Source organism: Neolamprologus multifasciatus, chromosome 17, assembly GCF_963576455.1.
Source record: "Neolamprologus multifasciatus chromosome 17, fNeoMul1.2, whole genome shotgun sequence".
Classification (NCBI taxonomy): domain Eukaryota; kingdom Metazoa; phylum Chordata; class Actinopteri; order Cichliformes; family Cichlidae; genus Neolamprologus; species Neolamprologus multifasciatus.
In genome coordinates this window covers 12,868,833-12,884,802 of record NC_140455.1, presented here as the reverse complement: position 1 = coordinate 12,884,802, position 15,970 = coordinate 12,868,833, and the positions used below count along the sequence as shown (strand labels likewise).

The 15,970-nt window shown below is 39.6% G+C and overlaps 3 long non-coding RNA genes across 3 annotated transcripts in view; 1 reads left to right on the top strand and 2 right to left on the bottom strand.

The window, feature by feature from the left end:
- The window catches only part of LOC146499035 (uncharacterized), a 96,853-nt gene that overhangs the window by 23,164 nt on the left and 57,719 nt on the right, over positions 1-15,970 (top strand). The window lies entirely within an intron of this gene.
- LOC146499041 (uncharacterized) lies at positions 839-5,846 on the bottom strand. Its single transcript, XR_014870314.1, has 4 exons — positions 5,347-5,846; positions 5,074-5,241; positions 4,852-4,962; positions 839-1,334 (listed from the first exon to the last, which is right to left on the bottom strand). It is a non-coding gene; the product is annotated as an uncharacterized LOC146499041 (long non-coding RNA).
- On the bottom strand, positions 7,498-13,254 carry LOC146499040 (uncharacterized). Its single transcript, XR_014870388.1, has 4 exons — positions 12,010-13,254; positions 11,737-11,904; positions 11,515-11,625; positions 7,498-7,995 (listed from the first exon to the last, which is right to left on the bottom strand). It is a non-coding gene; the product is annotated as an uncharacterized LOC146499040 (long non-coding RNA).

The following is a 15,970-nucleotide window of genomic DNA, read 5'->3' as shown; positions in this document are numbered from 1 at the left end:
TTTGGCATTGACGAATAAACTCCTCATCTGCCCGTGGATCATCAGTCCACTGTGCCGTTAAACCGAGGCCTGACATCGCGCACACACTGCTTGTCTTTACCTCTTCAGAAAGTTTTGGCACCATTATCTCTCTGATGTATGGGCGGTTGGGAATTTCATATTGCAGCTCAAGTATGCTGAGAAGACGATGCAATCCTATGTTTTCCACAGCCGGCATTGGCTGGTCATCCAGAGCGATAAAATGAGTCAGAGCCTCTGTTATTTTAACTGCCCGTGGATTTTCTCTTGACATTTTTCATCGCTTTTCCAAAACCTGAGTTAAAGTTGGCTGTTCCGGTCCACACTGCTGACATTTTGTTTAGCCTAGCTACAGCAGCCTCCAGTTTCTCTTTTTTATCTGGAGCCGCCAGTCTCACTCGCCTAACCCTGTGCCTGTTTAGCGCAGGATGTCCCCCTAGTGGCCAATCTAAAAATCTACAACAGAGATGACAAGCCACCCTCTGATTAATGAAATAAGTTGGTATCGGTTCATGGTATCGGTTAACTTTTATGAGTATGAGTACACACATATTTTACAGTATCGGCCCCGATACCCAATACCAGTATCGGTATCGGTGCATCCCTACTGATAATGCTTTGAGAGGAAACTTAGTTATGTTTGTGGTGTGATGCTCATGTAGTTACCTAATCTTGTAAACTGTTTGGATGTTCTTGGAAAATGACATTTAATATCTATATAAAATAAACTTTAAGGTTTTCTTTTTCTTTTATTGTAAAATTTAGACTTTAAATGTTTAAATTAAATCCTGAATGACAAGAAAAAGAGCAGTTACCTGTGCTGGAGAGTGCCCAAAGGACAGTGGTTGGAGCAACTGTTGTTGTGGTTGGAGCAGCAGTTGTTGTGGTTGGAGCAGCTGTTGTTGTGGTTGGAGCAGCTGTGGTTGTTGTTTGAGCAACTGTTGTTGTGGTTGGAGCAGCAGTTGTTGTGGTTGGAGCAGCTGTGGTTGTGGTTGGAGCAGCAGTTGTTGTGGTTGGAGCAGCAGTTGTTGTGGTTGGAGCAGCAGTTGTAGTGGTTGGAGCAGCAGTTGTTGTGGTTGGAGCTGCAGTTGTAGTGGTTGGAGCAGAAGTTGTTGTTGTGGTTGGAGCAGCTGTTGTGGTTGGGTTGGCTGTGGTTGTGGTTGGTGCAGCAGTGGTCAAGGGTGAATTACAGATTGGTCCTGTTGTTATGTTACCAACACTCTGCATGAAAGGTAGAGATTTCAAGCTTGAGGCAGCTGCACACAGGTTTGTAGATGCACATCCGTTAGCTGGGAAAGTGTTGGTGCCGTCGGTCACTGCAGATGAAAAATGTTTATTGTCATGACATATCATATTTAAAGCATTAGTTAAGACATCTTAAAAATGAGTTTGCTGATATCAGGTGTTAAATCCTCCCAATTCTTTTATTCTTTGGGCTGAAGGAAGGACAATACTCGGTGTATAAATGCTCAATCAACAATCTTTTATTCCATACAATTCAACACTTTATGAGCACAAACCATCCGGATGGGGAGACATGCATGCAGAGGGGCACAGCAAATCTCAAAATGGTGGAGCGTTACCCAAAGCTTTTATAGCCTCTGTTGACCCCCACCTAGTCGTAAAAAGCCTAAACTTACATACCCTCTAACTCTCAGTGAGCCTGTGTTATGACCTTGGCTCCCTGTCTTTCTGACATAGAGAAAGCTGGGGGTAGAACTTCTGTGGAATGTGGTCTGTCTCCTCAACTATCAGAAAACAAGGCCCTCTGCACACAATATTCTCTTCTTAACTCAGCAGTATGACATGAAATGAAACAGTGTAACTCATTCACAGTAAATCAACAGTACAGGATAATATAGACATATCTAATAAATCTAATGATTTTCACAATTTCTTAATCCAGAGGTATAATGCAAATTAAAACTAAATACTAATTATACTCTCTATAATATGGAGTAGGGTGTGGCTTACAGCAGTATAATGATTCACACAGTTCGATTATAGGGATAGGATAACATATGATAAAATAAGAATCTTACACCAGTAATATTCATTATTATGTTGGTTTAGTGCCTTTTGCTAAGTCATAAGTCATGGTAAATGGTAAAAAAAAAAACTGATACATTTATTGTTGTCTTCTACTTTAATAAAGCCCCCAATTTAATTTTTCCACCAAGTCATATTTACCAGTTCAGACACATTTACCTTTCCCTGCTCTTTCCCTGCTCCAGTCTGTTGTCCCAAAATGTTTTAAGAGGACCACCATCATCCCTGTCCCAAGGAAAACTAATGTGAGCTGCCTAAATAACTATCACCCAGTAGCACTCACATCCAATACGTGAGTGTTTTGAGCGCATAGTTAAAGCTCACATCACACCTTTACTCCCTGCTTCACTCGATCCCCTCCAGTTTGCCTACAGGCCAAACAGATCTACAGACGACACAATAGCAATTGCATTCCACACTGCCCTCTCGCACTTGGACCAGAAAAACACATATGTGCGGATGCTGTTCATAGACTATAGCTCTGCCTTCAACACCATCATACCCTCCAGACTCATCGTGAAACTCCGTGATCTGAACATCAGCTCCTCCCTGTGCAGCTGGATCCTGGACTTCCTGACAGACAGACCTCAGGTGGTTCGGATCAGCAGCATCACCTAATCCACACTCACACTCAGCACAGGTGCCTCCCAGGGATGCGTGCTTAGCCCCCTGCTTACACCCTGTTCACCAACACACAGCTCCAACACCATCATCAAATTTGCAGACTCTACCATCATTGGCTGCATTTCTGATGGAGATGAGAAAGCATACAGGGCAGGGGTGAGAGCCCTGACATCATGGTGCCATGACAACAACCTCCTGCTTAACGTCAGCAAAACCAAGGAGCTCATTGTGGATTACAGGAGACTACAGAGAAGAAGGCACACGCCCATTCACATCGAAGGAGCAGAGGTGGAGAGAGTCAGCTTCTTCAGATTCCTAGGCATCTACATTTGCAAGGATCTGAGTTGGTCACACCATGTTGGTGTGATCACAAAAGCAGCAAGACAGCGGCTCTTCTTCCTCCGGCGCCTGAGAAGATTTGGCATGAACTCCAGAATACTTACCAACTTCTACTGATGCACCATTGAAAGTATTCTGACCAGCTGCATCACCACCTGGTATGGCAGATGTAACACTCCCGACCGCAAAGCTCTGCTGAGGGTGGGGAGATCAGCACAGCGCATCACCAGGACTGAGCTGCATGCTTTGTAGGATCTAAATAGATAGCCCTGCATGAGGAAGCGGATACTCTGATCCCAAGCACCCCAGCCTTTTCACACTCCTGCTGTCCGGCAGATGGTTCAGGAGCATTCAGAACCGCACTAGCAGACACAGGGATAGTTTTTACCCACAAGCCATCAGGCTTTTGAACTGCTGACATTCTTACACCAGCTGTCGTCATGGTGTACGGCCAATAACCTCCTCCTCAACACTTCAAAAACCAAAGAACTCATAATATACTTCAGAAGGAAAAAGACAGAGACCCAACCACTATTTGTTAATGGGGACTGTGTAGAAAGGGTGGCAAGCTTCCGCTTCCTGGGAGTCAACATAGAGGAGAACCTTTCCTGGAGCATGAACACCTCCGAGCTGCTGTGAAAGGCCCAACAGAAACTGTACTTCCTGAGAATTCTCAGGAGGAATAACATCATACAGAGATTGCTGGTGTCCTTCTACAGAGCCACCATTGAGAGTGTTCGAACCTATTGCATATGCATCTGATACACTAGCTGCACAGTGGCTCAGAGGAAAGCACTCCAAGGGACCATTAACACCGCCCAAAAGATCACTGGCTGCCCTCTCCCCACACTGGAAGATCTACACCCGCTGTCTTAAAAAAGCCCAAAACATCATAAAAGATACCTCACATCCTGGCCACTCCCTGTTTGAACTGTTGCCCTCAGGCAGACGGTACAGAGCAATCAGTGTAAGGACTAATAGACTCAAACAGCTTTTATCCAACTGCAATAACACATCTGAATACTGCTACAAAAAAATGTCCATCACACCACTCTTGTTTTAATCTATGCGCTGACTGAAGCATGTATGTGGGAATGTATGTGAATGTTTGTTGATACCTCTTATTAGTACTTTAAGTATTCTATTTATTTTATTATTGAATTTTATTGTTTTATTTATATTTTGATATTGTTAGGGGTGATGCATTGATTGGGAACCATTTTTAATTTCATTGTACCTGTGACAATGACAATAAAGATTCTGATTCTGATTCTGACCATTACACACTCCCTACAATTACTAGACTTTACACACTGCCACTTTATATCCTCACTGCATACTTTTTGCACAACTCTAAATACGAAACTGTAAATTCTGAACAACTGTCTCAAATTCTCTTAATATTAATACTTTAGTTTTTTGTTATTTGTTATCTTTATTATTATCATTATTATAATCATTGCTGTTGTTGTGGTTATTTTCTTTTTAAATATAACTGCAGACTTATATATGTTCATATAAAGCTGAGGAGCACGAGCCAAAGAATTTCACTACGGGTAAATGTGGCTACACTGTTTATATGTACATGACAATAAAACTTGAAACTCAGACAGCAGTTTTACAGTTAGCCTTTTTTGTGCTCTCTAACTGTTGTGCGCAACACTGATAATGCATGAGGTTAATTTGATGTTCAGAATCTTTCATGTTGACATGTGAACTCTAACCAAAAAATGTATAAAAAAATATGTTTTTGAATTTATTTTAGGTATAAAAGCCAATTTAAAGATGATCTTTGTTAAAGTATACATGATGAAGACTCACTCATTGATTGAAAGCATTGGTCCTCCACTCCCTGACACTGTAATGGAGTGTCGCACAGAGGGGTGGAACAAACGTTACATAGTCGGCCATTACTTGACTGAGGAGCAGGAGCTGTAAAAGAAAAGAGCATCATTTCATTTCAGAACTGAGAACATTTCAGCAAATATCAGAATATTGTTTCTTATTGTGTCTTTAATAAAACACTTATAGATTTGTACTTACCAGCCAGAGTTGCTGAGTTGCAGTTATCTGTGTTGCAGCACGTGGCAGATGCAAGAGCACTTTGAACACCCAGGTCAACTGAAAATGTCTGAGAGCCCGTAGCTGGACACAGGGAGGAAGATGCACATGCCTTGTAGATTTGTGTTGCCGTAATTCCAGATGAAGTAGCTGCAAATTCAAAGTGTATTTTATGAATGTTGATGGAAAGTACACATAATTTCAAAGTCATTGAAATTTACTGAAGTTTATCACATAATATGAAGAGAAGATTACCTAAAATAGTAGCTGTGACACACATGGTGTCTGAAGAACATGGAAGTAGTGCTGTGCTTGAACACAACTTATCTGTGCAGCTTTGACACTGAAGGGCTCCAGCTGCAATCAGGAGAGAAACAATAAAAGGATTGAAGTTATAATGAAAAATGAAAGGTTTTAAAATACCCCAGCATACTAGCATAATTAAAGAATCTTTAGCTCTTTGATTTCTTTACACTGTTACACAGATTGATGAAATGCAGTTAATCTCTTTAACATGTGTATAAATATTTTTAATAAAGTCGACATGAAACACTACATTAAAGTTAATTTAAGGTTAATCTATTAAGGATAATTTACACCATGGAGGCCTGCTCTAAAAACCTTCCAACATTTAACAGTTTGTAAAACTATATTTAAAATGTTATCATTTTTATGGCATGTGTAGCACCACCTAGTGTGAGAAAAGAATCTGACCACTAGATGCGATCAGCAATATGAAATATTAAGGTGGACTTAAACTCCCAGTTATCTCTGGGTTAAACCTGTTTTCCCAATCACAAACAGTTCACGTGATAACAGGTTGTGACATCCACATCACAAACTGAACAAAGTGTTAAGCCATCCATCAAGATGTCCACACTGAAAGAAATGTGCACTTCCCAGTTTTGCTCAGCATGAAGTAGAACTTATCCACTCAGTGAAATGATTTGGTGAAAGTAAAAGATTTCCACATCACTTTGCCAAACAGATTCAAAAACAGAATTTATAAACTAAAACAAAATGTATGGCATATCTTTTTCAGAGCCTCTTGGGTTTTTTTTTTTTTTTTTTTTTTGTTTGCTTGTTTGCTCTTTAATTGGGTGTATCACGCTCATTGATCTATTTTCTCTACACATATGCTGACAGATATTTGGTTTCCTGATAATTAGGGATGCAACGATACCAATTTTTTCAAACCGATACGATACCGATACTTGGATCTGAGTACTTGCCGATACAGAGTACAAAAACCGATACTTCTACCACACACACACACACACACACACACAAATGCAATGAATTGGAAGACAGGTTTTATTTTATTCTCTGCCGATAAAAAATTAAATCTTAATATAAATGACCACAAAAAAATTTCAAGTGAAAAATAAGCACTTCTGTTAAATTATTGCAGAGTCTCCACATTGCAATTTAACAAAATATCGCTAAACTATTGGCACTGTCTCGAGCTTTCAGAATAATAAATAAACACTTTTGTTTGGAATAAAATAAATGCAAATTAGGTTTGAGAATAAAATAAACTTTTAAATTACAAACAAACAAAATAACGAAAGTATTTGGCATTGACGAATAAACTCCTCATCTGCCCGTGGATCATCAGTCCACTGTGCCGTTAAACCGAGGCCTGACATCGCGCACACACTGCTTGTCTTTACCTCTTCAGAAAGTTTTGGCACCATTATCTCTCTGATGTATGGGCGGTTGGGAATTTCATATTGCAGCTCAAGTATGCTGAGAAGACGATGCAATCCTATGTTTTCCACAGCCGGCATTGGCTGGTCATCCAGAGCGATAAAATGAGTCAGAGCCTCTGTTATTTTAACTGCCCGTGGATTTTCTCTTGACATTTTTCATCGCTTTTCCAAAACCTGAGTTAAAGTTGGCTGTTCCGGTCCACACTGCTGACATTTTGTTTAGCCTAGCTACAGCAGCCTCCAGTTTCTCTTTTTTATCTGGAGCCGCCAGTCTCACTCGCCTAACCCTGTGCCTGTTTAGCGCAGGATGTCCCCCTAGTGGCCAATCTAAAAATCTACAACAGAGATGACAAGCCACCCTCTGATTAATGAAATAAGTTGGTATCGGTTCATGGTATCGGTTAACTTTTATGAGTATGAGTACACACATATTTTACAGTATCGGCCCCGATACCCGATACCAGTATCGGTATCGGTGCATCCCTACTGATAATGCTTTGAGAGGAAACTTAGTTATGTTTGTGGTGTGATGCTCATGTAGTTACCTAATCTTGTAAACTGTTTGGATGTTCTTGGAAAATGACATTTAATATCTATATAAAATAAACTTTAAGGTTTTCTTTTTCTTTTATTGTAAAATTTAGACTTTAAATGTTTAAATTAAATCCTGAATGACAAGAAAAAGAGCAGTTACCTGTGCTGGAGAGTGCCCAAAGGACAGTGGTTGGAGCAACTGTTGTTGTGGTTGGAGCAGCAGTTGTTGTGGTTGGAGCAGCTGTTGTTGTGGTTGGAGCAGCTGTGGTTGTTGTTTGAGCAACTGTTGTTGTGGTTGGAGCAGCAGTTGTTGTGGTTGGAGCAGCAGTTGTGGTTGGAGCAGCTGTTGTTGTGGTTGGAGCAGCTGTGGTTGTGGTTGGAGCAGCAGTTGTTGTGGTTGGAGCAGCAGTTGTTGTGGTTGGAGCTGCAGTTGTAGTGGTTGGAGCAGAAGTTGTTGTTGTGGTTGGAGCAGCTGTTGTGGTTGGGTTGGCTGTGGTTGTGGTTGGTGCAGCAGTGGTCAAGGGTGAATTACAGATTGGTCCTGTTGTTATGTTACCAACACTCTGCATGAAAGGTAGAGATTTCAAGCTTGAGGCAGCTGCACACAGGTTTGTAGATGCACATCCGTTAGCTGGGAAAGTGTTGGTGCCGTCGGTCACTGCAGATGAAAAATGTTTATTGTCATGACATATCATATTTAAAGCATTAGTTAAGACATCTTAAAAATGAGTTTGCTGATATCAGGTGTTAAATCCTCCCAATTCTTTTATTCTTTGGGCTGAAGGAAGGACAATACTCGGTGTATAAATGCTCAATCAACAATCTTTTATTCCATACAATTCAACACTTTATGAGCACAAACCATCCGGATGGGGAGACATGCATGCAGAGGGGCACAGCAAATCTCAAAATGGTGGAGCGTTACCCAAAGCTTTTATAGCCTCTGTTGACCCCCACCTAGTCGTAAAAAGCCTAAACTTACATACCCTCTAACTCTCAGTGAGCCTGTGTTATGACCTTGGCTCCCTGTCTTTCTGACATAGAGAAAGCTGGGGGTAGAACTTCTGTGGAATGTGGTCTGTCTCCTCAACTATCAGAAAACAAGGCCCTCTGCACACAATATTCTCTTCTTAACTCAGCAGTATGACATGAAATGAAACAGTGTAACTCATTCACAGTAAATCAACAGTACAGGATAATATAGACATATCTAATAAATCTAATGATTTTCACAATTTCTTAATCCAGAGGTATAATGCAAATTAAAACTAAATACTAATTATACTCTCTATAATATGGAGTAGGGTGTGGCTTACAGCAGTATAATGATTCACACAGTTCGATTATAGGGATAGGATAACATATGATAAAATAAGAATCTTACACCAGTAATATTCATTATTATGTTGGTTTATTGCCTTTTGCTAAGTCATAAGTCATGGTAAATGGTAAAAAAAAAAACTGATACATTTATTGTTGTCTTCTACTTTAATAAAGCCCCCAATTTAATTTTTCCACCAAGTCATATTTACCAGTTCAGACACACATTTACCTTTCCCTGCTCTTTCCCTGCTCCAGTCTGTTGTCCCAAAATGTTTTAAGAGGACCACCATCATCCCTGTCCCAAGGAAAACTAATGTGAGCTGCCTAAATAACTATCACCCAGTAGCACTCACATCCAATACGTGAGTGTTTTGAGCGCATAGTTAAAGCTCACATCACACCTTTACTCCCTGCTTCACTCGATCCCCTCCAGTTTGCCTACAGGCCAAACAGATCTACAGACGACACAATAGCAATTGCATTCCACACTGCCCTCTCGCACTTGGACCAGAAAAACACATATGTGCGGATGCTGTTCATAGACTATAGCTCTGCCTTCAACACCATCATACCATCCAGACTCATCGTGAAACTCCGTGATCTGAACATCAGCTCCTCCCTGTGCAGCTGGATCCTGGACTTCCTGACAGACAGACCTCAGGTGGTTCGGATCAGCAGCATCACCTAATTCACACTCACACTCAGCACAGGTGCCTCCCAGGGATGCGTGCTTAGCCCCCTGCTTACACCCTGTTCACCAACACACAGCTCCAACACCATCATCAAATTTGCAGACTCTACCATCATTGGCTGCATTTCTGATGGAGATGAGAAAGCATACAGGGCAGGGGTGAGAGCCCTGACATCATGGTGCCATGACAACAACCTCCTGCTTAACGTCAGCAAAACCAAGGAGCTCATTGTGGATTACAGGAGACTACAGAGAAGAAGGCACACGCCCATTCACATCGAAGGAGCAGAGGTGGAGAGAGTCAGCTTCTTCAGATTCCTAGGCATCTACATTTGCAAGGATCTGAGTTGGTCACACCATGTTGGTGTGATCACAAAAGCAGCAAGACAGCGGCTCTTCTTCCTCCGGCGCCTGAGAAGATTTGGCATGAACTCCAGAATACTTACCAACTTCTACTGATGCACCATTGAAAGTATTCTGACCAGCTGCATCACCACCTGGTATGGCAGATGTAACACTCCCGACCGCAAAGCTCTGCTGAGGGTGGGGAGATCAGCACAGCGCATCACCAGGACTGAGCTGCATGCTTTGTAGGATCTAAATAGATAGCCCTGCATGAGGAAGCGGATACTCTGATCCCAAGCACCCCAGCCTTTTCACACTCCTGCTGTCCGGCAGATGGTTCAGGAGCATTCAGAACCGCACTAGCAGACACAGGGATAGTTTTTACCCACAAGCCATCAGGCTTTTGAACTGCTGACATTCTTACACCAGCTGTCGTCATGGTGTACGGCCAATAACCTCCTCCTCAACACTTCAAAAACCAAAGAACTCATAATATACTTCAGAAGGAAAAAGGCAGAGACCCAACCACTATTTCTTAATGGGGACTGTGTAGAAAGGGTGGCAAGCTTCCGCTTCCTGGGAGTCAACATAGAGGAGAACCTTTCCTGGAGCATGAACACCTCCGAGCTGCTGAGAAAGGCCCAACAGAAACTGTACTTCCTGAGAATTCTCAGGAGGAATAACATCATACAGAGATTGCTGGTGTCCTTCTACAGAGCCACCATTGAGAGTGTTCGAACCTATTGCATATGCATCTGATACACTAGCTGCACAGTGGCTCAGAGGAAAGCACTCCAAGGGACCATTAACACCGCCCAAAAGAACACTGGCTGCCCTCTCCCCACACTGGAAGATCTACACCCGCTGTCTTAAAAAAGCCCAAAACATCATAAAAGATACCTCACATCCTGGCCACTCCCTGTTTGAACTGTTGCCCTCAGGCAGACGGTACAGAGCAATCAGTGTAAGGACTAATAGACTCAAACAGCTTTTATCCAACTGCAATAACACATCTGAATACTGCTACAAAAAAATGTCCATCACACCACTCTTGTTTTAATCTATGCGCTGACTGAAGCATGTATGTGGGAATGTATGTGAATGTTTGTTGATACCTCTTATTAGTACTTTAAGTATTCTATTTATTTTATTATTGAATTTTATTGTTTTATTTATATTTTGATATTGTTAGGGGTGATGCATTGATTGGGAACCATTTTTAATTTCATTGTACCTGTGACAATGACAATAAAGATTCTGATTCTGATTCTGACCATTACACACTCCCTACAATTACTAGACTTTACACACTGCCACTTTATATCCTCACTGCATACTTTTTGCACAACTCTAAATACGAAACTGTAAATTCTGAACAACTGTCTCAAATTCTCTTAATATTAATACTTTAGTTTTTAGTTTTTTGTTATCTTTATTATTATCATTATTATAATCATTGCTGTTGTTGTGGTTATTTTCTTTTTAAATATAACTGCAGACTTATATATGTTCATATAAAGCTGAGGAGCACGAGCCAAAGAATTTCACTACGGGTAAATGTGGCTACACTGTTTATATGTACATGACAATAAAACTTGAAACTCAGACAGCAGTTTTACAGTTAGCCTTTTTTGTGCTCTCTAACTGTTGTGCGCAACACTGATAATGCATGAGGTTAATTTGATGTTCAGAATCTTTCATGTTGACATGTGAACTCTAACCAAAAAATGTATAAAAAAATGTGTTTTTGAATTTATTTTAGGTATAAAAGCCAATTTAAAGATGATCTTTGTTAAAGTATACATGATGAAGACTCACTCATTGATTGAAAGCATTGGTCCTCCACTCCCTGACACTGTAATGGAGTGTCGCACAGAGGGGTGGAACAAACGTTACATAGTCGGCCATTACTTGACTGAGGAGCAGGAGCTGTAAAAGAAAAGAGCATCATTTCATTTCAGAACTGAGAACATTTCAGCAAATATCAGAATATTGTTTCTTATTGTGTCTTTAATAAAACACTTATAGATTTGTACTTACCAGCCAGAGTTGCTGAGTTGCAGTTATCTGTGTTGCAGCACGTGGCAGATGCAAGAGCACTTTGAACACCCAGGTCAACTGAAAATGTCTGAGAGCCCGTAGCTGGACACAGGGAGGAAGATGCACATGCCTTGTAGATTTGTGTTGCCGTAATTCCAGATGAAGTAGCTGCAAATTCAAAGTGTATTTTATGAATGTTGATGGAAAGTACACATAATTTCAAAGTCATTGAAATTTACTGAAGTTTATCACATAATATGAAGAGAAGATTACCTAAAATAGTAGCTGTGACACACATGGTGTCTGAAGAACATGGAAGTAGTGCTGTGCTTGAACACAACTTATCTGTGCAGCTTTGACACTGAAGGGCTCCAGCTGCAATCAGGAGAGAAACAATAAAAGGATTGAAGTTATAATGAAAAATGAAAGGTTTTAAAATACCCCAGCATACTAGCATAATTAAAGAATCTTTAGCTCTTTGATTTCTTTACACTGTTACACAGATTGATGAAATGCAGTTAATCTCTTTAACATGTGTATAAATATTTTTAATAAAGTCGACATGAAACACTACATTAAAGTTAATTTAAGGTTAATCTATTAAGGATAATTTACACCATGGAGGCCTGCTCTAAAAACCTTCCAACATTTAACAGTTTGTAAAACTATATTTAAAATGTTATCATTTTTATGGCATGTATAGCACCACCTAGTGTGAGAAAAGAATCTGACCACTAGATGCGATCAGCAATATGAAATATTAAGGTGGATTTTAACTCCCAGTTATCTCTGGGTTAAACCTGTTTTCCCAATCACAAACAGTTCACGTGATAACAGGTTGTGACATCCACATCACAAACTGAACAAAGTGTTAAGCCATCCATCAAGATGTCCACACTGAAAGAAATGTGCACTTCCCAGTTTTGCTCAGCATGAAGTAGAACTTATCCACTCAGTGAAATGATTTGGCGAAAGTAAAAGATTTCCACATCAGTTTGCCAAACAGATTCAGAAACAGAATTTATAAACTAAAACAAAATGTATGGCATATCTTTGTCAGAGCCTCTTGGGTTTTTTTGGTTTGTTTTTTTTTTGTTTGCTTGTTTGCTCTTTAATTGGGTGTATCATGCTCATTGATCTATTTTCTCTACACATATGCTGACAGATATTTGGTTTCCTGATAATTAGGGATGCAACGATACCAATTTTTTCAAACCGATACGATACTGATACTTGAATCTGAGTACTTGCCGATACAGAGTACAAAAACCGATACTTCTACCACACACACACACACACACACACACACACACACACACACACAAATGCAATGAATTGGAAGACAGGTTTTATTTTATTCTCTGCCAATAAAAAATTAAATCTTAATAAAAATGACCACAAAAAAATTTCAAGTGAAAAATAAGCACTTCTGTTAAATTATTGCAGAGTCTCCACATTGTAATTTAACAAAATATCGCTAAACTATTGGCACTGTCTCGAGCTTTCAGAATAATAAATAAACACTTTTGTTTGGAATAAAATAAATACAAATTAGGTTTGATAATAAAATAAATTTTTAAATTACAAACAAACAAAATAACGAAAGTATTTGGCATTGACGAATAAACTCCTCATCTGCCCGTGGATCATCAGTCCACTGTGCCGTTAAACCGAGGCCTGACATCGCGCACACACTGCTTGTCTTTACCTCTTCAGAAAGTTTTGGCACCATTATCTCTCTGATGTATGGGCGGTTGGGAATTTCATATCGCAGCTCGAGTATGCTGAGAAGACGATGCAATCCTATGTTTTCCACAGCCGGCATTGGCTGGTCATCCAGAGCGATAAAATGAGTCAGAGCCTCTGTTATTTTAACTGCCCGTGGATTTTCTCTTGACATTTTTCATCGCTTTTCCAAAACCTGAGTTAAAGTTGGCTGTTCCGGTCCACACTGCTGACATTTTGTTTAGCCTAGCTACAGCAGCCTCCAGTTTCTCTTTTTTATCTGGAGCCGCCAGTCTCACTCGCCTAACCCTGTGCCTGTTTAGCGCGGGATGTCCCCCTAGTGGCCAATCTAAAAAACTACAACAGAAATGACAAGCCACCCTCTGATTAATGAGATAAGTTGGTATCGGTTCATGGTATCGGTTAACTTTTATGAGTATGAGTACACACATATTTTACAGTATCGGCCCCGATACCCGATACCAGTATCGGTATCGGTGCATCCCTACTGATAATGCTTTGAGAGGAAACTTAGTTATGTTTGTGGTGTGATGCTCATGTAGTTACCTAATCTTGTAAACTGTTTGGATGTTCTTGGAAAATGACATTTAATATCTATATAAAATAAACTTTAAGGTTTTCTTTTTCTTTTATTGTAAAATTTAGACTTTAAATGTTTAAATTAAATCCTGAATGATAAGAAAAAGAGCAGTTACCTGTGCTGGAGAGTGCCCAAAGGACAATTAGAGCAGTTAGCTTCATTGTGATGAACAGGTCAATTCTGCAGATTAGTTTCCTTGGACTGCGATACTAAATCTCAGGAGCACTCCTACACTTTTTATACTGAACAGATGATCTCAGGATTGGGTGTGTTTACATTTTTACAGCATGAACATTCAGACATTCATCTCCTCTTTTGTCAAATCATTCTGCTAGCGCACTTTACCACACCCTGGTAAATTGTGCTCATTCATAAATGAATGAGTACAATTTCTTATAATGCGTCACTGAGCCTTCATTTTCTCTTTTGCTATGTAAATTTTATTTTTTTTATTTTCCGTGTTTTGCATTTCTTTATTCACTAAATTAATATGAGTCCATGATTACTTGTCATAGTTGTAAAAACTTGTAGAGTAAGGAATGAATAGTCATGGTGAGATCTTTTCTACATCACACTAAATGAAATATTGCACAGCATTATTTTAGAAATCCCTCAACACCTTTTGAAGATTTAATGTACATTTATGTACAGTTTAACATACAGATGTATTTGTTCCTCACTACTATTTTCTAAAGGCTTAGTACAGCAAACAAAGTTTAGCTATAATGGCACTAGCCATGGATGCTTGTCTGTCCCACTGTAGTTAGTGTAAACCCATAATCAATGCAAGTTTTTCACTGGAGCTACAAACAGTCAAAGCTTATATGCAAACACACATCCTATTTCTATAACTTACAGAGACAGTGTGAAATCAAGTTTCAATTATACTCTTAATTTATCATGATGCTTTTCCCCCCTCATGATTAAATGCACTGCTATTCTTGTTGTTGTGATGCGACACCATTGTTTCTATGGATGAATACATCATGCAAACATTTTGCCTTTATAGAGCCACTGTGATCTGCAAATTATAATGCAGATGTAATATCACTAGATTCATGGCTCACTTGTACTTTTGTTGTTCCTGCTAATCTGAGATGTTGATAAACCAGGTAACCAATCTGTTCAGTGAAATTAATCAGACAGAGGTGTAAAACTACTCCAGCAGCAGGTGTGGCAGCAGTCTCACTTTGAGTATCACATTAATATTTGTAAAGTGAAGGAACTGCACTTTTACTCCATTGCTGTAGTTAAGTATATTTTAGCTCAAACGTTTCTGTTTTATTTTTCATAAACTGAAAAGTATATTTTGCACTTTGTTCATTTTGCTAATAACAAGTTAATAACATCACCAAGTACAGATGATACTGTGACTCTAATAAAAGCTTAAAATATTTGAAAGTATTTAGTGTAATAACTTAATAGCTACTTTCTGATGACATTGCTGCACCCTCTCTTGTTGAGGTATAATCTATTTATATCTTAATAATAGCATGTTGGAAATCAAACATAAGGTATTCTTTGTATCGGGTCTGCGTGTGTGTCACAGGCACACACACCCCTGCCCTAGGCACGTCATGTTTTGTTTTTTCTATTTTTAGATTTTGGCTTCTGTTTTGTGTGTGTTTTGTGCATCTCTAAAAGGACAACAAAGAGGGTTGATTTTCATGCAAGATGTTTTTATTTTAGATTCTGGTTGTTCTTGTTGTTAAGTAGCTGTTTTCATGAGATTCTTTACTCTCTGAACTGAAGCTACTTAATGCTTTGCTATATCCAAGATGTATCCAATACAAAGTATTGGGATTTATTTTTTGGTTTTTAAAGTGAGCTGCAGCACTCTTCATTTTGGGAAAAGCTCCCCTACGGTAAGATGACTGAGTGGCTCCAAGTTTTTCCCTGTGTCTCTTG